Source organism: Mesoplodon densirostris, chromosome 10 (assembly GCF_025265405.1).
Source record: "Mesoplodon densirostris isolate mMesDen1 chromosome 10, mMesDen1 primary haplotype, whole genome shotgun sequence".
NCBI classification, from domain to species: Eukaryota; Metazoa; Chordata; class Mammalia; order Artiodactyla; family Ziphiidae; genus Mesoplodon; species Mesoplodon densirostris.
The window spans coordinates 91701383-91723353 of record NC_082670.1 but is presented as its reverse complement, the minus strand read 5'-3'; positions in this window follow the sequence as shown (position 1 = coordinate 91723353).

The following is a 21971-nucleotide window of genomic DNA, read 5'->3' as shown; positions in this document are numbered from 1 at the left end:
TGTTTCCTGCCTGCAATACATTTGCTTGTTCCAAACAAATATATTTGTCAATACAACACAATTAGGAAGGCTGAGCCAATCAGACCATCAAATATCCAGAGAAGCAGATCGTGGCTTCCATAAGCCCTGCTAGATGGAGCCAAGGTCTGAGCGCATTATGACCAAATAAGTTATGGCCCGGGCAAGCCTTGCATTCTTCGCCAGGACAAGCTTTCTTATCTGTCCTGGTTACTGAGAGAATTCAACCTCTTTTTTCTTCTTTCTCAATGTTACTCATAGCCCTTGAGGCAGCCCCCGCCTCCCTCCCACCCGCCCCAATCTTTTAAGTTAATTTGCTTTCTTTTTTTTGCCAACAGCTAGAAACAACTGCTGACATATACAGTTTTTAGAAGGAAGGCCTGCCAGAATGAGACTAATAATGAGTTTTGATAATAATAGCTATCATGTATGGCATAGATGCCAGGCTTTTGGCATTCATGGTTTCTCCTGATCCTTGCAACAACCCTGGGATAGGCATTACTAGTTCCATTTTGTAGATGAGGAAACTGAGGCTCAGGGAGGCCAGATGGCTTGCCGGAGACCACACAGCTAGTAAGTAGCTGAGCTGAGAGATTCAAACTCTAGTCTTGCTGATGCTAGAGCTTGTGTCAGGACTATTGATGTTAAGAGACAGAGAACCCAACTCAACTTGTTTTGACACAATAAGAGGATTGAATGGCCTTTGTGAATTTATAGCCCAGATGTGGGTTTCAGGCAAGGCTTAATCCAGCCATTTTGCCCAAGGACCCGGTTTCTCTCTGCTCTGCCTGCCTCCATTCTTAGGCTCCATGCCACTGGGTTTACAGTCCACTGCACTGGACTCTCCCCTCGTGGAAGGAAATAGCTGCAGCAGCTACATCCTTTGAATCCTCAGCCTGGGGAAGAAAGAACTTCCCCTCTGGGAGCTCCCAGGGAAGATAGAGGAACTTCTACTTTCAAACTCTTGGTGTCCCATTTGCTTGGAATGAGCTAGGTGCCCATCCCTGAACCATCTCGCCTGGCTGAGGGATGCGACGTGCTGATTGCCATAGGCTGGAGTGGGGGTGATGTCAATCTCATGCAGCCCACGTGGCTGAGCAGGGCAAGGGGCAGCATCCTGGGTGCTGTCATCAGAACAGGGGAAATAGCCTAAGTAGTTAACCAACCAGCCTGTCACAGGCACTCACCCGTCAGAACGAGTGCGACCACAAAGACCGGTTAACCATTTGCTACTGAAAGCAAGCTACTGGTTTAGCAGCATTGGCATAATTTGGGAGCCTGTTGGAAATGCAGAATCTTGGGACCTTCCCCTGATGTGTGGAATCGGAATATGCATTTTTACAACATCTTTAAACCTTTAAGAAGGTTTGGCAAGTTGGGGAACCTGATTTAAGAGAATGGTATAGCAGGTAGCCTAGGGTTTCTGCATCAAACATGTGGGGTCCCAATCCACGCTCCATCACTTACCTGTCACTTTGCTGGGTGACTTCAGGCATGGGGTAATGCCACCACCCTCAGAAAATTGTTGAGGGGAATAAAGGAAATAACTTTCGTAGTGTGCCTGGCATGTGGTGGGTGCTTAATAAGCATTGATCCCCTTTCCCCACCCATAATGTTAATAAATGAGGAATCTGAGTCAGGTCCCCATATGCCCAAGACACAGAACTGGACCTCGGTGCCCTCAGCGCTAGTCTGGGGATTTGCTGTCCTCAGTACACCAGAGATTCTAAGCCTTGGCTACCCATTGGAATCATCCAGGGAATTTTAAAAAGTCTCAGTGCCCAGGCATCACCCCAAATCAACTCGGAATCTCTTGGGGGAGACCCAGGCATCAGTACTTTTAGATTCCCACGGGCCATTCCTCTGGGCAGCCAAGGTAGAGAACCAGTGCCTTCCACTTTCTTGCCTCCTAAATTAATTTGACTGTAAGAAGGCTCTGCTTTGAACTCTTCTGAGTGGCTGGCTGCAAACCCACTGCTGGTGAGGATTCCTGCTGTCGAACACTGAACATGTGCTCTGCTGGGCTCTAGGAGGGGATGCGGGGGAATGTGTGCTGCCTGGTTCCAGCTCATGTGCCTCAGACATTCAGCAAACGTTCAGCTATTGCACCTGGGAGCCAATGGGCTCGGACCCTTGGCCTTGACTCCAAGGATTCCGTGGGGCTGGTCGGAAGCAAAGACCATCTCTCTGCACCTGAGTGAGAAGGGAGTGGACCAGATATTCTATATCTTTTGTGTGTTATTGATCCCTCGGCATCTACGGAAAGCCCTGGACCCTTCTCAGAAACATGTTTTCATTTTACGCGATAGGACTAAGGAAAGCAATGGTTTGGAAATACAATTTTCAAGGCATTAAAAAGAAAAAAAGTTATGATTAAAATATACATGCTTTATTAACATATTAAACAACAAAGATCTAGCAGTGAGTTTAGTAACTGTTGGAAGTTCAGAGTAGCGGTGTGCTACATAATATTTTAAGATGTCGGCAACAACTGTCCTGTGATATAAAAGTACCTGTGATTCATAGTGGTGACCAAGTTGTAGGCACTGCTAATCCTACGGTGGGTTCTTGCCTATATTTTACAGTAGAGGCAAGAGCAGAATTTTGGTTAGAGATCAATGAAAATAATGATCTAATTTTTTTCCACCCGAATCTGCTGGCCCTGTGAATTCTATCCATGGACTTTTGGAGTTCCATGACCCTAGGTTAAGGACCCTCAGAAAAGAGGAAAAGGCTGAAGGCAGATCTCTGGCTGCAGGAGTGCTGTGGAGAGGGGTTACCCCGCCGGTAACAGCATGGTGTGTTTCCATCACAACGTCCAACCCGCTTTTCAGCTGGGTCCTGGATGCTGAGGTTCCAGTGGAAAAGATGTGTCTCCTAGAGCTGGGGGTGTGTAGGGAAGGGATTCCCAACTTCAGAGTGGAGTGTGCCAGGGTTCTCATGCCATGTCCCCTCTCCAGCTCTGTAGCCCTGCTGCTTTACTTCTTTGACTTTGTTGTCTTAATCTAAAAAACAGGGGTCCTGATACTTCAGGGGTTTCTGCGATAATGAATGAAAAATGCCTAGCATAGTAACAGCGAACCTAATAATTAAGAGTGTGCTGGCTGTGTGACCTTGGACAGGTTCCTAACCTCTCTGGGCCTCGGTTTCCATATCTGTAAAAGAGGCTGCTACTACTGCCTGCCTTACTATGAGGATGCAGTGCCTGGCACCAAGGGAGCATTTAGTCACCTTAACCTTTATGGCCATTACACCAGGGCAGCACACATACAGCTGCCATACACAGTGGCTGTCGAGCTGAGCGCCTCAGACATCCCGTGGGATCCAAACAGAGCGGCTTTGGAGCCTGCTTCTTTGGCCAGACTTCTTGGCCTGCTTCCTTGGCTGGACCGTGCAGGATGCCAGTTGCAGGTGGCAGCCCTGGAGGATGCTCGGTGACTTTAACTCCTCAGACACACCAGCCTGTCCCTGCCTGGCCTGTGGGCCCGGGGGGCAGGGTGAGGAGAGGAGGAATTGGGTGGGAACCTCAGGGGAGGGGTGGGGAGCCTCGGCAGAAACGCCCTCCTTCCACCTCTCCCGGCAGCCAGCCCCCCTCCAAGCCTCTCCCAGTGGCATCGCCCTGACTCAGCCGGGCCTTAGGGGCACCTGGAGGTCTGGCCATGCCAGTCCTCGGCCAAAGGGACTGGGTTTCTTAGGACAGACCCTCGGTTGCAGGCTTTATCCTCCCAGTGTCTGCCTCTCCCAGTCTGGAGTCTCTCATTCTCACTGTTTCTTTCTGTCTGTTTCTGTGACGATGCTGTGCCCTGCTCCCGCCTCCTCCCTCTTGGTCTCTCTGCCTCTCTCTCTCTCCCCTTCTCAACCTCCTTCCTTCTCTGTCTGTCGCTCCGTGTCTGACTCTCTCCATCTTTCCATCTCTTTCTGTTCTTATCTCCGTTTCTCTGTCTGTCCCTCTGTCTCCGTGTCCGTCTCTCCTCTGTCCATTTCCCACTCCATCTTGCCCCACTCCCACCCCATGCATTTCTGTCGCCTCACAAAACCCACAACCCTCTGGTGCATTAATGCTGAGCTCCGCCCCCTGGTCATTTTGATACAGGGACCTGGGTGACTGTGGAGGGCCAGTGCTTCCCGAAGTTTCCATCCCCCCCCCCAGACTCCACCCTCCACTCTAGAGGCAGAGTCTTGAGAGGCGTGAATGGGATAGAACCCATGGAGCGCCTGGGGCTCGTGAGTGAGTGTGCAGTTAACCTTAGCTCTTGGAGCTCCTTAAGGGCAAGACTGCATCTGGACTACCTTCGAATCCCAGTATCTAGCCCAGGACCTGCTACGCGCTTGATGTTCAGTACACATTTATTTACACGAATGAACGGTGAGAGCGTGAAAGAAAGCACCAAGTACTTTCTCTCAGGTAAAATATACTCATGACTATTTGTGGCTACCGGTACGTCTTTATAAATTTAGAAGCTGAAAGCTCCAGTGAATTGTTTAAACCTTATTTACTTCTTTAAGTCTAACCCTTCCATTCCCCTCCCCCCCGACCTGCCCCTTCAACTTCATGTTCCAGAATATTCCAGAATGTGCCAAGCTGTACTTTCGGTTCTCCCTGCTCACTCCTATTCATCCTCCACATTTCCTCTTGGATGTCCCTTTCTTCAGGGAGCTTCCGCGACTGCCGGGCTGGGGTAGGACTGCTGCTTGAGTTCTCCCGTGGTAATCTGTGTGTGCTGCTGCTTGATCCTCCTCCCCTGGTGTCCCCCCTCTTCCTGGGACTGGCAGCTGCTTGAGGGAAGGGAGCAGGCTTTCCTCACCCAATCCCGGGCCTCACACCGGGCCCGGTGGGTGGGTGGGGTACCACGGGCATCCTCCTGAGCGCGGGTGGTGATGCTGGGGTGCGCCCAGCCACACAGCTGTGGTCCTGCGCCCTCTCTCTAGTTTTTTTTTTTTTTTTTTAAGCTGATTTTTTTTTTTTTTTTTTTTTTACAAATTTAATCAGTTATACATATACATATGTTCCCATATCCCCTCCCTTTTGCGTCTCCCTCCCACCCTCCCTATCCCACCCCTCCAGGCGGTCACAAAGTACCGAGCTGATCTCCCTGTGCTATGCGGCTGCTTCCCACTAGCTCTCTACCTTACATTTGGTAGTGTATATATGTCCATGCCGCTCTTTCACTTTGTCACAGCTTACCCTTCCCCCTCCCCATATCCTCAAGTCCATGCTCTAGTAGGTCTGTGTCTTTATTCCTGTCTTACCCCTATGTTCTTGATGACATTGTTTTCTTAAATTCCATATATATGTGTCAGCATACAGTATTTGTCTTTCTCTTTCTGACTTACTTCACTCTGTATGACAGACTCTAGGTCCATCCACCTCATTACAAATAGCTCAATTTCGTTTCTTTTTATGGCTGAGTAATATTCCATTGTATATATGTGCCACATCTTCTTTATCCATTCATCCGATGATGGACACTTAGGTTGTTTCCATCTCCGGGCTATTGTAAATAGGGCTGCTATGAACATTTTGGTACATGTCTCTTTTTGAATTATGGTTTTCTCAGGGTATATGCCCAGTAGTGGGATTGCTGGGTCATATGGTAGTTCTATTTGTAGTTTTTTAAGGAACCTCCATACTGTTCTCCATAGTGGCTGTACCAATTCACATTCCCACCAGCAGTGCAAGAGTGTTCCCTTTTTTCCACACCCTCTCCAGCATTTATTGTTTCTAGATTTTTTGATGATGGCCATTCTGACTGGTGTGAGATGATATCTCATTGTAGTTTTGATTTGCATTTCTCTAATGAGTAAAGATGTTGAGCATCCTTTCATGTGTTTGTTGGCTGTCTGTATATCTTCTGTGGAGAAATGTCTATTTAGGTCTTCTGCCCATTTTTGGATTGGGTTGTCTGTTTTTTTGCTATTGAGCTGCATGAGCTGCTTATAAATTTTGGAGATTAATCCTTTGTCAGTTGCTTCATTTGCAAATATTTTCTCCCATTCTGAGGGTTGTCTTTTGGTCTTGTTTATGGTTTCCTTTGCTGTGCAAAAGCTTTGAAGTTTCATTAGGTCCCATGTGTTTATTTTTGTCTTTATTTCCATTTCTCTAGGAGATGGGTCAAAAAGGATCTTGCTGTGATTTATGTCATAGAGTGTTCTGCCTATGTTTTCCTCTAGGAGTTTGATAGTGTCTGGCCTTACATTTAGGTCTTTAATCCATTTTGAGCTAATTTTTGTGTATGGTGTTAGGGAGTGATCTAATCTCATACTTTTACATGTCCCTGTCCAGTTTTCCCAGCACCACTTATTGAAGAGACTGTCCTTTCTCCACTGTACATTCCTGCCTTCTTTATCAAAGATAAGGTGACCATATGTGCGTGGGTTTATCTCTGGGCTTTCTATCCTGTTCCATTGATCTATCTTTCTGTTTTTGTGCCAGTACCATACTGTCTTGATTACTGTAGCTTTGTAGTATACTCTGAAGTCAGGGAGCCTGATTCCTCCAGCTCCATTTTTCGTTCTCAAGATTGCTTTGGCTATTCGGGGTCTTTTGTGTTTCCATACAAATTGTGAAATTTTTTGTTCTAGTTCTGTGAAAAATGCCATTGGTAGTTTGATAGGTATTGCATTGAATCTGTAGATTGCTTTGGGTAGTAGAGTCATTTTCACAATGTTGATTCTTCCAATCCAAGAACATGGTACATCTCTCCATCTATTTGTATCATCTTTAATTTCTTTCATCAGTGTCTTATAATTTTCTGCATACAGGTCTTTTGTCTCCTTAGGTAGGTTTATTCCTAGATATTTTATTCTTTTTGTTGCAATGGTAAATGGGAGTGTTTCCTTGATTTCACTTTCAGATTTTTCATCATTAGTATATAGGAATGCCAGAGATTTCTGTGCATTAATTTTGTATCCTGCAACTTTACCAAATTCATTGATTAGCTCTAGTAGTTTTCTGGTAGCATCTTTAGGATTCTCTATGTATAGTATCATGTCATCTGCAAACAGTGACAGCTTTACTTCTTCTTTTCCCATTTGGATTCCTTTTATTTCCTTTTCTTCTCTGATTGCTGTGGCTAAAACTTCCAAAACTAGGTTGAATAAGAGTGGTGAGAGTGGGCAACCTTGTCTTGTTCCTGATCTTAGTGGAAATGGTTTCAGTTTTTCACCATTGAGGACAATGCTGGCTGTGGGTTTGTCATATATGGCCTTTATTATGTTGAGGAAAGTTCCCTCTATGCCTACTTTCTGCAGGGTTTTTATCATAAATGGGTGTTGAATTTTGTCAAAAGCTTTCTCTGCATCTATTGAGATGATCATATGGTTTTTCTCCTTCAACTTGTTAATATGGTGTATCACATTGATTGATTTGCGTATATTGAAGAATCCTTGCATTCCTGGAATAAACCCCACTTGATCATGGTGTATGATCCTTTTAATGTGCTGTTGGATTCTGTTTGCTAGTATTTTGTTGAGGATTTTTGCATCTATGTTCATCAGTGATATTGGCCTGTAGTTTTCTTTCTTTGTGACATCCTTGTCTGGTTTTGGTATCAAGGTGATGGTGGCCTCGTAGAATGAGTTTGGGAGTGTTCCTCCCTCTGCTATATTTTGGAAGAGTTTGAGAAGGATAGGTGTTAGCTCTTCTCTAAATGCTTGATAGAATTCGCCTGTGAAGCCATCTGGTCCTGGGCTTTTGTTTGTTGGAAGATTTTTAATCACAGTTTCAATTTCAGTGCTTGTGATTGGTCTATTCATATTTTCTATTTCTTCCTGAGTCAGTCTTGGCAGGTTGTGCATTTCTAAGAATTTGTCCATTTCTTCCAGGTTGTCCATTTTATTGGCATAGAGTTGCTTATAGTAATCTCTCATGATCTTTTGTATTTCTGCAGTGTCAGTTGTTACTTCTCCTTTTTCATTTCTAATTCTATTGATTTGAGTCTTCTCCCTTTTTTTCTTGATGAGTCTGGCTAATGGTTTATCAATTTTGTTTATCTTCTCAAAGAACCAGCTTTTAGTTTTATTGATCTTTGCTATCGTTTCCTTCATTTCTTTTTCATTTATTTCTGATCTGATTTTTATGATTTCTTTCCTTCTGCTAACTTTGGGATGTTTTTGTTCTTCTTTCTCTAATTGCTTTAGGTGCAAGGTTAGGTTGTTTATTCGAGATATTTCCTGTTTCTTAAGGTGGGATTGTATTGCCATAAACTTCCCTCTTAGAACTGCTTTTGCTGCATCCCATAGGTTTTGGGTCGTCGTGTCTCCATTGTCATTTGTTTCTAGGTATTTTTTAATTTCCTCTTTGATTTCTTCAGTGATCACTTCGTTATTAAGTAGTGTATTGTTTAGCCTCCATGTGTTTGTATGTTTTACAGCTTTTTTCCTGTAATTGATATCTAGTCTCATAGCATTGTGGTCGGAAAAGATACTTGATACAATTTCAATTTTCTTAAATTTACCAAGGCTTGATTTGTGACCCAAGATATGATCTATCCTGGAGAATGTTCCATGAGCACTTGAGAAAAATGTGTATTCTGTTGTTTTTGGATGGAATGTCCTATAAATATCAATTAAGTCCATCTTGTTTAATGTATCATTTAAAGCTTGTGTTTCCTTATTTATTTTCATTTTGGATGACCTGTCCATTGGTGAAAGTGGGGTGTTAAAGTCCCCTACTATGATTGTGTTACTGTCGATTTCTCCTTTTATGGCTGTTAATATTTCCCTTATGTATTGAGGTGCTCCTATGTTTGGTGCATAAATATTTACAATTGTTATATCTTCTTCTTGGATTGATCCCTTGATCATTATGTAGTGTCCTTCTTTGTCTCTTCTAGTAGTCTTTATTTTAAAGTCTATTTTGTCTGATATGAGAATTGCTACTCCAGCTTTCTTTTGGTTTCCATTTGCATGGAATATCTTTTTCCATCCCCTTACTTTCAGTCTGTATGTATCTCTAGGTCTGAAGTGGGTCTCTTGTAGACAGCATATATATGGGTCTTGTTTTTGTATCCATTCAGCCAGTCTGTGTCTTTTGGTGGGAGCATTTAGTCCATTTACATTTAAGGTAATTATTGATATGTATGTTCCTATTCCCATTTTCTTAATTGTTTTGGGTTCGTTATTGTAGTTCTTTTCCTTCTGTTGTGTTTCTTGCCTAGAGAAGTTCCTTTAGCATTTGTTGTAAAGCTGGTTTGGTGGTGCTGAACTCTCTCAGCTTTTGCTTGTCTGTAAAGGTTTTAATTTCTCCATCAAATCTGAATGAGATCCTTGCTGGGTAGAGTAATCTTGGTTGCAGGTTTTTCTCCTTCATCACTTTAAGTATGTCCTGCCACTCCCTTCTGGCTTGTAGAGTTTCTGCTGAGAGATCAGCTGTTATCCTGATGGGGATTCCCTTGTGTGTTATTTGTTGTTTTTGCCTTGCTGCTTTTAATATGATTTCTTTGTGTTTAATTTTTGACAGTTTGATTAATATGTGTCTTGGTGTATTTCTCCTTGGATTTATTCTGTATGGGACTCTCTGTGCCTCCTGGACTTGATTAACTATTTCCTTTCCCATATTAGGGAAGTTTTCAACTATAATCTCTTCAAATATTTTCTCAGTCCCTTTCTTTTTCTCTTCTTCTTCTGGAACCCCTATAATTCGAATGTTGGTGCGTTTAATGTTGTCCCAGAGGTCTCTGAGACTGTCCTCTGTTCTTTTCATTCTTTTTTCTTTATTTTGCTGTGCAGCAGTTATTTCCACTATTTTATCTTCCACCTCACTTATCCGTTCTTCTGCCTCAGTTATTCTGCTATTGATCCCATCTAGAGTATTTTTTATTTCATTTATTGTGTTTTTAATCGATGCTTGATTCGTCTTTAGTTCTTCTAGGTCCTTGTTAACTGTTTCTTGCATTTTGTCTATTCTATTTCCAAGATTTTGGATCATCTTTACCATCATTATTCTGAATTCTTTTTCAGATAGACTGCCTATTACCTCTTCATTTGTTAGGTCTGGTGGGTTTTTATCTTGCTCCTTCTCCTGCTGTGTGTTTTTCTGTCTTCTCATTTTGCTTATGTTACTGTGTTTGGGGTCTCCTCTTTGCAGGCTGCAGGTTCGTAGTTCCCGTTGTTTTTGGTGTCTGTCCCCAGTGGCTAAGGTTGGTTTAGTGGGTTGTGTAGGCTTCTTGGTGGAGGGGACTACTGCCTGTGTTCTGGTGGATGAGGCTGGATCTTGTCTTTCTGGTGGGCAGGTCCACGTCTGGTGGTGTGTTTTGGGGTGTTTGCGGACTTTTTATGATTTGAGGCAGCCTCTCTGCTAATGGGTGGTGTTGTGTTCCTGTCTTGCTAGTTGTTTGGCATAGGGTGTCCAGCACTGTAGCTTGCTGGTCGTTGAGTGAAGCTGGGTGCTGGTGTTGAGATGGAGATCTCTGGAAGATTTTCGCCGTTTGATATTATGTGGAGCTGGGAGGTCTCTTGTGGACCAGTGTCCTGAAGTTGGCTCTCCCACCTCAGAGGCACAGCACTGACTCCTGGCTCCTCAATTTGGGATGATTTGTTGTCTATTCATGTATTCCACAGATGCAGGGTACATCAAGTTGATTGTGGAGCTTTAATCCGCTGCTTCTGAGGCTCTCTAGTTTTTAACTGTTGCAAGACAATCCTGTCCAAGACTGAAAAGACCACACAGAATGCAGGCAGGGAAGGCCAGTCTTGGAAGTCACTCCCAGGGACTCTCAACAGTACCTGGCCTTCAGCTTGCACGTTTGACATGTTGGTTCTCAGCCAGGCTGAGCCCCAGGCAGAGAAATAACTACCTGTTCAGACTGGCGGTGCGCCCTCATTCCCCCCTCCCTCTCCCCCGCCACATTGTTTCAATAGGAGGAGGGGAAATGCATGAGTTACGAGCCCAGAGTGTCTTGTGTCACCAGCTGCTGCCCTTGAAATGTGCAATCACGGTTGCAGATGAAACTGTCCGCCCGGCCCCCAGCCGTGTGCTCTGAGGGTTTTCATCCCAGCGCCTCTGTGGGCTGCCTGGAGTGGGTGCCCTGCCTGGGAGGCCCTGCGTTCCTCCAGAGGCCTCGCTGGGCTTGGAGCAAGTATGCTGGCGGCTGCCCCACTTTGCAGGGACTGGGAGGGCTTGTCGGAAACGCCCATCTTCATCGCCCCACCTCCTCTCCAGCCCCCAGCGCCTGGGAGGAGGGGCTGAGATAAAGCCGCCAGTGCTGGCAGGAGATGAAGAGCTGCTGTGTTGATCTCGGTTCGCAGGGTCTCCTGTGGCAGGGGCGTTAGACAGCAGGCAGGGCTCCGGGGGAGCGGCCGCAGGGGCCACCTGACCCTCCAGCCCGTCAGGTCCCTGCCTGGGCTCACTGGGAGCAGCTGTGACAAGAAGCAAAAGGCAAAAGTGATCCTGGATTGTGGCCTGGAAATCGCGCTTTATATGGAGGCTCAAGCGTGGATGTTTCACATTCAGGAGGAGTAAATGTTTCTGTGATGACGTAAGAGCGGCCAGCAGTCCCTGTGCACTTGCTTCCTTCCTGGCCCCCAACTAAGTACTTTTCACCTGTTGCCCTAATTATGCCTCACGGTGGGACTTGTATAGTCTGACTTGAGACTAGTGTCAGCGACAGGGGACACTGCTGTTGAGAGGCAAGCCCATGAGAGACCAGCCTGATGTGGAACCGAGGGCAGCTTCTAGCTCTGCAGTCTCCCAGCTGGGTGTCCTTGGGTGGCCCTTGTCACCCCTCAGAATCTCAGTTTCCTCATCTGTGACACTGGGATAATCACACCTACCTTGCAGGCTGCTGCCGGGACGAGAGGATATTACACGTAGAAGGTGCCTGCCCTGGGCTGAGCTGTGTGCCCCCCAGAAGGTGCGTTGAAGTCCTTATCCACTGCCTCAGAATGTTACTGAATTTGCAAACAGGGTCTTTGCAGATATAATTAGCTGACGTCCTATGGAGTAGGTGGGCCCTTAATCCAGTATAACGTGTTTTTATCAGAGGGGGAACTTTGGACACAGAGACAGACAGACAGAGCAAAGACACAGAGAAGACAACCGTGTGAAGACAGAGGTAGGATTATGCCGCCAGAAGCCAAGGAACGCCAAGAACTGCGGGGAGCTTCTAGAAGCTGCAAGAAACAAGGAAAGATTCTTCCCTAGAGCCCTCAGAGGGAGGCTGGTTCAGCTGACACCTTGGTTTCAGACTTCTAGCTTCCAGAATTGTGAGAGAATAAACTGCATTATTTTAAGCCACCTGGTTTTTGGTGGTGGTGACAGAAACACATAGCAGTGGTTCCTCGGGACTTTGCTGGTGGTCCAGTGGTCAAGGTTCTGTGCTTGCAGTGCAGGGGCCGTGGGTTTTACCTCTAGTCGGGGAACTAAGATGCCGTATGTCGGTGTGGCCAAAAGTAAATAAGTAAATAACGACTGGGACTGTCTTAAAAAAAAAAAATACAGCGGCTCCTCATAGCAGATGCCACCAGCGCCTACCCAGCTTTCCCACGCTACCCTGGTGGTCACCTGCAGTTTGGTCACACAGCAGGGCTCTCACCTCCAGCACTGGCAGCTTTCTGCCTGCAGGCTTTCTCTGAACGCAGAAGCCATCCAGCGCAGCTGGGCACAGAGCAGGCTGCAGGTGCCCAAGAATTAATGCCCCTGGGAGCAGCCCGTAGCCAGTGGGGGCTGGGAGTTGGCAGATAAACACCCCGGCTTCCTCAACCCTGGGTGGGACGGTGTTCTGAGGCAAGTGCTACACAGTCTCACAGAGGCGACCAGTGGGATGGAGCACCCACTGCCCATGGTGGTAACCCAGTAAGGCACCCTTTACTTAACTTCCCATCTTCTCTCCCTTCCTTACTTTCCTTTTGATGCTTCCTGGCATCACCTCCTCAGTAGATCACTTGTGTCCAAAGCCTCATCTCAGGTCTGCTTTGGGGAGACCCAAGATAAAGACAGGCCCGGAATGACACTCCAGTAGCAGCTGCTTTCTCCTCCTGGTCGCAGATGGAAGGTCAGATGTTGGCACCTTTGAGCTAAATGGACCAGTAGCTAGTCCTCAACCACATGGGAAACTTTGAAGACCATGACGGCCCACAGAGACAGGTCCAATATCTCAGGAAGAAGATGATGACGTCGATGACCATGAAGACGGAGAGAACAGTATTAATCAGAATTATTGGGCGCAGACCTGGGGAAGTCGGACAGTCTGGTGGGACTGCTCTCACAAAATAATAGGGAAGATGGAGCTGTTGCTCCCTGGCTATTATTCCACCTGAGGTAGGGGTCCTGGGTTGGGAGACTGGACTCTTGGAAGGAGGCAGAGGTGATGAATAAGATGACGGGGGCCTGAGATGTGGGCAACATGATTCCCCCAGGGACTCTTCAAGTCCTCCTGAAAATTAGTAAACCACAAAATCCAGGCATGTAACAGAATTTCTTGTGAAAAGAGTGATGGGGCCAGGGTTTCTGGGAGTTCCGACTCTGTGAACAGACACAGTAGGCTCAGGAGGGGAGAGGTAGGCTGGGCAATCGGCCGAAATTGTTGGGAGGGGAGCCACACAGGCTGGGCTACGGGGGTGTGAGCCACGTTCACCCAAATCCCAAGGGACAGAGTAGCGTGGAGCAGACATGGTCATTTGTGGCTGCCCGGCACCCAGGCACCCTCTCCCTACATTTTGGATCATTTTCCCCCTTTTCAATCCTGCCTTAAGGAAGAAGACACAAATTGCTAGAGTCCCTTGCTTTCTGGAGTGTTATTTGCAAGGTCCTGAAAGTTCAGTGCATCTGTGGGAGCCTAGTATTCAGAACTGGGTGTCAAAGGAAGCAGCCCCACGAAGGGAACCTGACTTCTGGCCAGCATGGTGGCCTGGGAAGTCTGCCCTCCAGGAGCAGTGGAGGCAGGATATTGAATATAGTTCATCCCAGGATATTGAATATAGTTCATCCCAGGATATTGAATATAGTTCCCTGTGCTCTACAGTAGGACCTTGTTGTTTATCCATCCTACATATAGTAGTTTGCATCTGCTCATCCCAAACTCTCATTCCTTCCCTCCCCTTCCCACCTTCCCCCTTGGCAACCACAAGTCTGTTCTCTACATCTGTGAGTCTGTTTCTGTTTTGTAGATATGTTCATTTGTGTCATATTTTAGATTCCACATATAAGTGATATGTGGTATTTGTCTTTCTGTTTCTGACTCACTTTGCTTAGTTTGATAGTCTCTAGGTCCATCTATGTTGCTGCAAATGGCATTCTTTCTTTCCTTTTTATGGCTGAGTAATATTCCATTGTATACATGTACCAGGTCTTTATCCATTCATCTGTCAATGGACATTTAGGTTGTTTCCATGTCTTGGCTATGGTATATAGTGCTGCTATGAACATAGGGTGCATGTATCTTTCAAATTATAGATTTGTCTGGACATATGCCCAGGAGAGGGATTGCTGGATCATATGGCAAGTCTGTTTTTAGTTTTTTAAGGAACCTCCATACTGTTCTCCGTAGTGGCTGCACCAATTTATATTCCCACCACCAGCAACACTGGTGTTTTTCACCTTCTCTTGGAACCATCAGACTATGACATCCTTCATGGGCCATGATGGGTGGAGACCTCCTATCTTACTTTGGCACGAAAGCCCAGATGGAGATTACACTCCCTCTTTTTGCCCCCCTTTGCACTGTGCCACTGCTAAATGAAAAGGAAGCCTTGGTCCTGGGTTTAGTGCATCAAATGAGGGAAGGAGGAGGGTTGGAAGTTAGGAGGGGGTTGTTCTTAGAGATTCTTCATGGTTCCTACATTTGGCTAAATAGAAATGATGTCCAATAAAGTCCTGCTGTCAAATACGAATCTCCCCTACCTGATACACCAAACGTGGGCCACAGTCAATACTCTGGGGGTCGCCATAGAGTGAGCTCAAACGTCATTGCTTTTGAACTCCTTCTGAAGGCGACAGCACTGCAAACACACCGAAGAGGCTGTCAATTTTTAGACACATCGGCAATTTAACGACACCATGCGGAAGGTAAACAGAAAGAAAGAATAGCTAACATATGTTGAGAGCTTACTATCTGCCAGGTGCTACACTCAAGCTCTCTTTCATTTATTATCGAATAGCTTCAATTTCCAGATGAGGCAACAGAGGGGGTGTGATTTGCCTGGGGCCGGAGGGTTGGGAAACGGCAGAGCCTGGAGTGTGACTCCAGAGCCTTGCTCTGAACTGTCTCACTGGAACATCTCCTAAGAAATACCACCTTATATCCTCCCATCGATTTTCAGTCACCTTTTGATTTCTGAAATGTTACAAAATGAAGAAGCATGTGTCTTAGAGGTGAGGAAATATGGAGGCTCTCAGCATGTAGAGGAGCCCCGGGAAGGTTTCCATAACTCACTACTGACTCCCGCTCCTTCCTCCTGGGAGGAAGAAGACAAGGCTGGGACAGCCCAGGGGCTGATGGCTCCGCGGAGCCCAATCCATCTCTGTCTCCCTGAGGCTACCCTCTTTTTTTTTTTTTTTTTGCGGTGTGCGGGCCTCTCACTATCGCGGCCTCTCTTGTTGCGGAGCACAGGCTCCAGACGTGCAGGCTCAGCGGCCATGGCTCACAGGCCCAGCCGCTCCGCGGCATGTGGGATCTTCCTGGACCGGGGCACGAACCCGTGTCCCCTGCATCGGTAGGCGGACTCTCAACCGCTGCGCCACCAGAGAAGCCCGAGGCTACCCTCTTGATGAATGCCAGTGTTAGGGGTCTTGATGGGACTGGACCCTGCTGTTCAATGTGGAACTTTTCCTGGGGTGATACTGTCCCAGGTTCTGTGCTGCATCTAAAACTCCAGAAAGCCTCTTCAAGGGGTTGAATCACCCTCCCCTTCTCTTTTAATTATTCAGGACCTGACATGCTGACTGGGAATACATCACTCAGAGTACATGGCTGGTAAGATTAAATATTAGGGGAAACTCTTTTAATTAATTTTTAATGCGTTCTTTAGAACAATTCTTCATACCTAACCATATTCTGAAACAGAGTACCTAAAAGGAAAATTAACGTTCAGGATCTCAGGGGCTTGTAGGTCCATACAACCCCTATTTTGCTTAACCTCTGAGCTACATATCAGGATGTACCAGAGATGACATCCTTGGCATAGAAGTGGAGTGACCGTATGTCCTGGTTTTATTGGTCCTAGCTTACGCCTGTTGCCCCTGGTGTACTCACGAACAGTGCCCCCTTTTACTCCCCAAAGTGTTCCAGTTTGGTTGCTAAATTATATACTACCCTACTTCAAGGCCATCACTCCATCACTCTCCCTTCCCTTGCCAGTGACAGACATCACTAGTTGATTGCAGCACCCAGTCCTTGCTGGTCCTCCAAGGCATTCTCAGTAACTAACTCTCCAGCAGCCTCTCCGGTGATTAAAGTTGGCATCAAGATGGATCCTATTTTTCCTTGCTGAGAAAGCAGTTTATATTAAGTCCCTACATTTTAATATCATCTTTATCTTTCAGCCACTTTTCTATTCAGGCCCTTACTATTTTTCAGTGGGAGCACCATTGTTATTTCATGTGGGACAGTTAGTTGTGGGTGACTACCTCAGGCATTATTGGCTGTTTAATACAGTTAATATCCCTGGGCCCATGGGCATTAAATGCCAATAGTACAATCTCCTCCACCCCCAGTCATTGTGACAACAAAAATATGCCCCCCACTCCGCCAATTTCCAGAACACCCCTAGGGGAGCACTACTGCCCTGAGTTGGAAATAAATGTAAGTAATGAGAACTAAACTAGTCCAAAGATGTTGCTTTGGTTACCTATTGCTGGGTAATAACCCCCTTTTCTTCCTCCCTTCCAAGGATTCAGTGATATAAAACAACAGCAGTAGTTAAAAAATTTTTTTTTAATTTTTAAAGGTTACTTTCCATTTATAGTTATTACAGAATATTGGCTCTATTCCCCGTGTTGTACAATACAACCATGAACCTATCTTACACCCCATAGTTTGTATCTCCCACTCCCCCACCCCTATATTGCCCCTGCCCCACTAATAACCACTAGTTTTTTCTCTATATCTGTGAGTTTGCTTCTTTTTTGTTATATTCACTAGTTTGTTGTATTTTTCAGATTCCACATTATAAGTGATATCTCATAGTTTTTATCTTTCTCTGACTTATTTCACTTAGCATAATGCCCTCCAAGTCCATCCATGTTGCTGCAAATGGCAAAATTTGTGGTTGAGTAGGATTTCATTCTATACTTGTATATCACATCTTCTTTATCCATTCATCTGTTGATGGACGTTTAGGTTGTTTCCATGTCTTGGATATTGTAAATTGTGGTGCTATGAACATTGGGTGCATGTATCTTTCTGAATTAGTTCTTTTGGTTTTTTTGGATATATACCCAGAAGTGGAATTGCTGGGTCATATGGTATCTATTTTTAGTTTTTTGAGAAACCTCCGTAATGTTTTCTACAATGGCTGCACCAGTTTACATTCCCACCAACGGTGCAGAGGGTTCCGTTTTCTCCACATCCTGGCCAATGTTTATTATTTGTGTTCTTTTTCATGATGGCCATTCTGAGTGGTGTATGGTGATATCTCATTGTGGTTTTGATTTGCATTTTTCTGATGATTAATGATGTTGAGTATCTTATCATGTGTCTGTTGGCCATCTGCATTTCTTTGAAAAATGTCTATTCAGTTTTTCTGCCCTTTTTTTGAATTGGGTGGTTTGTTTTTTTTAATGTTGAGTTGTATGAGCTATTTATAGATGTTGGATATTAACCCCTTATTGGTCATATCATTTGCAAATATTTTCTCCCATTCAGTAGGTTGTCCTTGCATTTTGTCCATGGTTTCCTTTGCTGTACAAAAAAAGCTTTTAAGTTTAATTAGGTCCAATTTCTTTTTTGTTTTTGTTTTTTAACTTTTGTTTCCTTTACTTTAGGAAACAGATCCAAAAAAACACGGCTTCGATTTATGTCATAGAGTGTTCTGCCTATGTTTTCCTCTAGGAGTTTTATATCATTAGTATCCGGTCTTACATTTAGGTCTTTAATCCATTTTGAGTTTATTTTTGTGTATGGTGTTAGGGACTGTTCTAATTTCATTTGTTTACATGTAGCCATCCAGTTTTCCCACCACCACTTATTGAAGAGACTGTCCTTTCTCCATTGTATATTCTTGCCTCCTTTGTCATAGATTGACCATAGGTGCATGGGTTTATTTTTGGGCTTTCTGTCCTCTTCCAGTGATCTGTGTGTTTATTTTTGTGCTGATACCATGCTGTTTTAATGACTGCAGCTCTGTAGTATAGTAACAGTAGTTTTTAAAAAATTTGCTCACAGTTTTTACAATTTTGGCAGGGCTTGATGGGGCAGCTCAAGTGAGCAAAAGGCTCTTCCAAGAAAGTTCACTCACACAGCAGATAGACTGTTTCTGGCTGTCGGCTGCAAGCCCAGCTGGGGCTCCAGCTAGTTTCAGTTCTCCTTCCTGTGGGCCTCTCCACGAGGCTGCTTGGGCTTCCTCATAGCATGGAGACTGGGTTTCAAAGGGGAGGAAGTAGAAGCTGCTGGTTCTCTTAAAGGTTAGACCTGGAACTGGCATATTGTCACTTCTTCCATATTGTATTGGTGAAAGCAGGCCCAGGCCCAGACCAGACTCAGGGGATGAAGAAAACTGACCCCATTTCTCAAGGGGGCAGTGACAAAGGACTTTAATTCACCACATGTTCCTTCACATTATCTTGATCACATTGTCACGATAGTCTTAAAAAGTAGATTAGGCAGATCCCATTGAATTTTCTCACTTTGCATGTGGTGGAACTGAGGTTCAGAGGCTTGGTGTGGCTTGCCCATGGCAGATAGGTAGTTCATAAGCCATGGACTTTGAACAAAGGAAAGGTCAAGGAAAGTTCTGAAGCATTCCTATGACTTGCTTGGAACCAGTATTGTGAGAAGCAAACCAGATGGAACCAGAGGGTGTCACTTGGGTGAGGACCCATTTCTTGCAAGGTCCACACTGACATGGATTTTGCCATGTTAGACATGCAGCCGGTGCCTGGGTTCTTGCACAGCCCCAGAACCTCTGTCACTTACTCATGACATATTTATCGAGCATCACTAGAGGCCAGATGCCGTACTAGACCTGGGCGATGGTGAGGTGAATGAGCTAGAAATGGTGTTGGTGTGTCCACAGTCTCCAGGGGACGTGACATGATTTAATTGCACATTCTGAGGGACAGCTACAGCTGTGAGGGGTGCTATGGGCATGCATAGGAGGGGTGCTGACCTGTCAGGACATCAGACAAGTGTCCCCAAGGAAGTGACACTTCAGCTAAGACCTGAAAGATGGGAAACAAAGAGGCAAAGAGAGAGGGGTGGGGAAGGATGTTCCAGGCATCGCCTGGCCATAATGGGGGTGTGCAAAAAAGTAAAGAAAGCCCCGGGGTAAAACCACAGAGAGTGGTGTGAGAGAGGGCCGTGGAGGAAGGAAGAGCTGGGAGGTGGCAGGACTTTGTGGGCCAATGAAAGATGCTCTTCTGCCTGTTATTCTCGTGTGTTATTCTGAGAACAGTGGGAAAACATCTTGTTTTGGAGAGATTGTTCCAGCTGTAGCTTAGAGAATGGATTTGGGGGTCGGGAGTGTATTTGGGGAGAGCAGGGCCTCAGCTCCTGCTGAGAAGGTGGCCAGAGACCACGTCAGACATGCCCACCGAGGTAGCCCTTCTGGTTCCTCTCCACGAGGACCACCCCCCGACCTCCACCTCTGCCCGCCCCCCCATTAGGGGTATATTAATAGAGAAGCTGGCTCTGCTCTGTGATGTGAGCAAGGGCTCCTCATCCACAGGGTCCAAGACACAGGGCCAGGGCCAGGGTGAGGTAAGTGAGATGCCCAGGAAGCAGAACTGAGTGAGGCATTCATTCCTGTCTGGGCTGTGCACCCCTAACAGTGGGTGCCTCCTTACATTTTGTGCCCTAGACGCCCGCCTCCTTGCTTCCTGGCCAGGATGGTTTATCTCCAGCCTCACGGTGTGCGGCAGGAAGCAGGGAAGGGGAAGGGAGCGTGCCCCTTCCTTGCAAGAGCCTGACCTGTGGCGGACCTATCACTCCCCACACATCCCTGTGGCCAGAACGGGGTCACCGCCGCCACGGCTGGCAGGGAAGCTGTGCATGTCACCTTGATCCTGGGCAGCCCGGTGTCCAGCGGATGTTCTGGAGTTCTGTGACCGTAGCAGGGGAATCACATAGCTCTGCAGCACGCTGTCAGGTTAGAGAGGCTTTACGGCGCGGTGGTTCAGGAAACGAGGTGAGCTTCAAGGTTGTCCAGGCTGGATTCACTGCCCAGTTCTGCCAGCTCCTGGCTGAGTGGCCTCGGGCAAGTTATTGAAGTCCTAAGCCTCCTCTCTTCATCTGTGAAATGAGGCTTGGGATAGAATTTATTGCACAGGGTGCTAGAGAAACTGAAGTCTGATCCCAGAAGCCCAGACCGAGAGAGAGCCAGCGGATCACTGAGTCAGCTCCCCGACTTTCCAAGTGAGGACCCTGGGGCTGAGAGAGGGGCGGCCTTGCCACGATTGATTACCCAGTGGGTGGAGGTTGGGGGCTGGACCCCCAGCTCCAGGGGAGCCCCAGTTTCCTGACTGCCCATTCTCTTGGCCACTCCTGCATGGAGTGGCTCCGACCGACCCATCCCGAGGGACAGGGTGCCCTGGCGGAGCCACTGCTGTGCGACATGAGTGGACTTTCGTCCCCCTTAGAGCTGGGAGGCGACAGGCCGGGGAGGAGCCAGGAGGGCCCCGGGAAGACGTCTAGGCTTCTGCTGAATTCACAAGGGCCTCTTCCTCCCCTGCCCTCCGCACCTTCTTTCCCCTTTCTTACCCCCCCGCCCCCTGTTTGGCCTCCTCCCTTCCTCCCTTGTTCCTTCTTTGCTTTCATCGCCCCTTCCTTTTCTCCCTGTGGCACCCCCTTTCCCATCTTCAGCATTCTCTGCTTCCCTCTGCCCTCCTCCCTCCCCCCAAATGCCCTTTGGTCCCTCTCTGGCATGGGTGACATCGGAGGAATGGCTGATGAAGGAAAGGCCCCAGTTTGGTGGCTTAGGCGCAAAGGGCCCTCTGCTGTGCCACGGTCCCTCCGTGCTGCGGGTCCCAGGCCTGGCCAGCAGGTGAAGCTCGCTGCCTCCAGGCCAGCCCTGCAGCCTAGAGGACAGGTCCTGCTGTCACGGCCCGGGCTCGGGCCTCGGGTCTCTGATAGGCCCTTCTCTGGGCAGCACCCCGCCTTTTATCCTCCTCACCCCCCAATTCCCTCCCATTCGCTCTTCTCTCTCCATCCTCTACCTCGCTGCTCCCGGCACCTCTGCTGAGAATTCCATGCAGGGAGACCCAGGATGCTGCAGAGCTGGGCAAGTTCATCCAGGCTCTATCCTGGATCCCTGTCATGTTCCTTGAGTGAATAAATATAAGAAATTCTCCTTGGCTTTTGCTTGGTATGCAGCTCCCGGGAGTGAACCATGATTTTAAAGAAATGAGCCCCCTCCTTCTTATGGACATGGGTCCCCTCCTTCCTTCTCTCCTTCCCGCCTTCCCTCCTTCCTTCTTTCCTTTCTCTCACTTCTAATCCCCCCGCCCCCATTCTCTTCCTCAGATCTGTGACCTTAGATACACTGTGTAACCTTTGTCATGTGCGAGGTTTCTGAACTCAGGGAGGCGGCACGGGCTAGATGGGTGACAAGCGCGTAGCAGGTGCTGGGTAAACTGGATAGAACTAGAGTTTGGAGATCACGATGTGAGAATGGCAGGGTGCTGAAGCAACGGATTCATCTCCTCACGCTCTTACTTCTGCACCATTTCAAAGCAGCCGCGTTCGTCCCTTTCCCCACTCACTCCTCTTTCCTCTTGGACACTGAGTTACTTGCTTAAATGGCCTTGGCTGAGTGCTCACGTGACAGCATTCCATTAAAAATCTCTTTACATCACTGTAGTG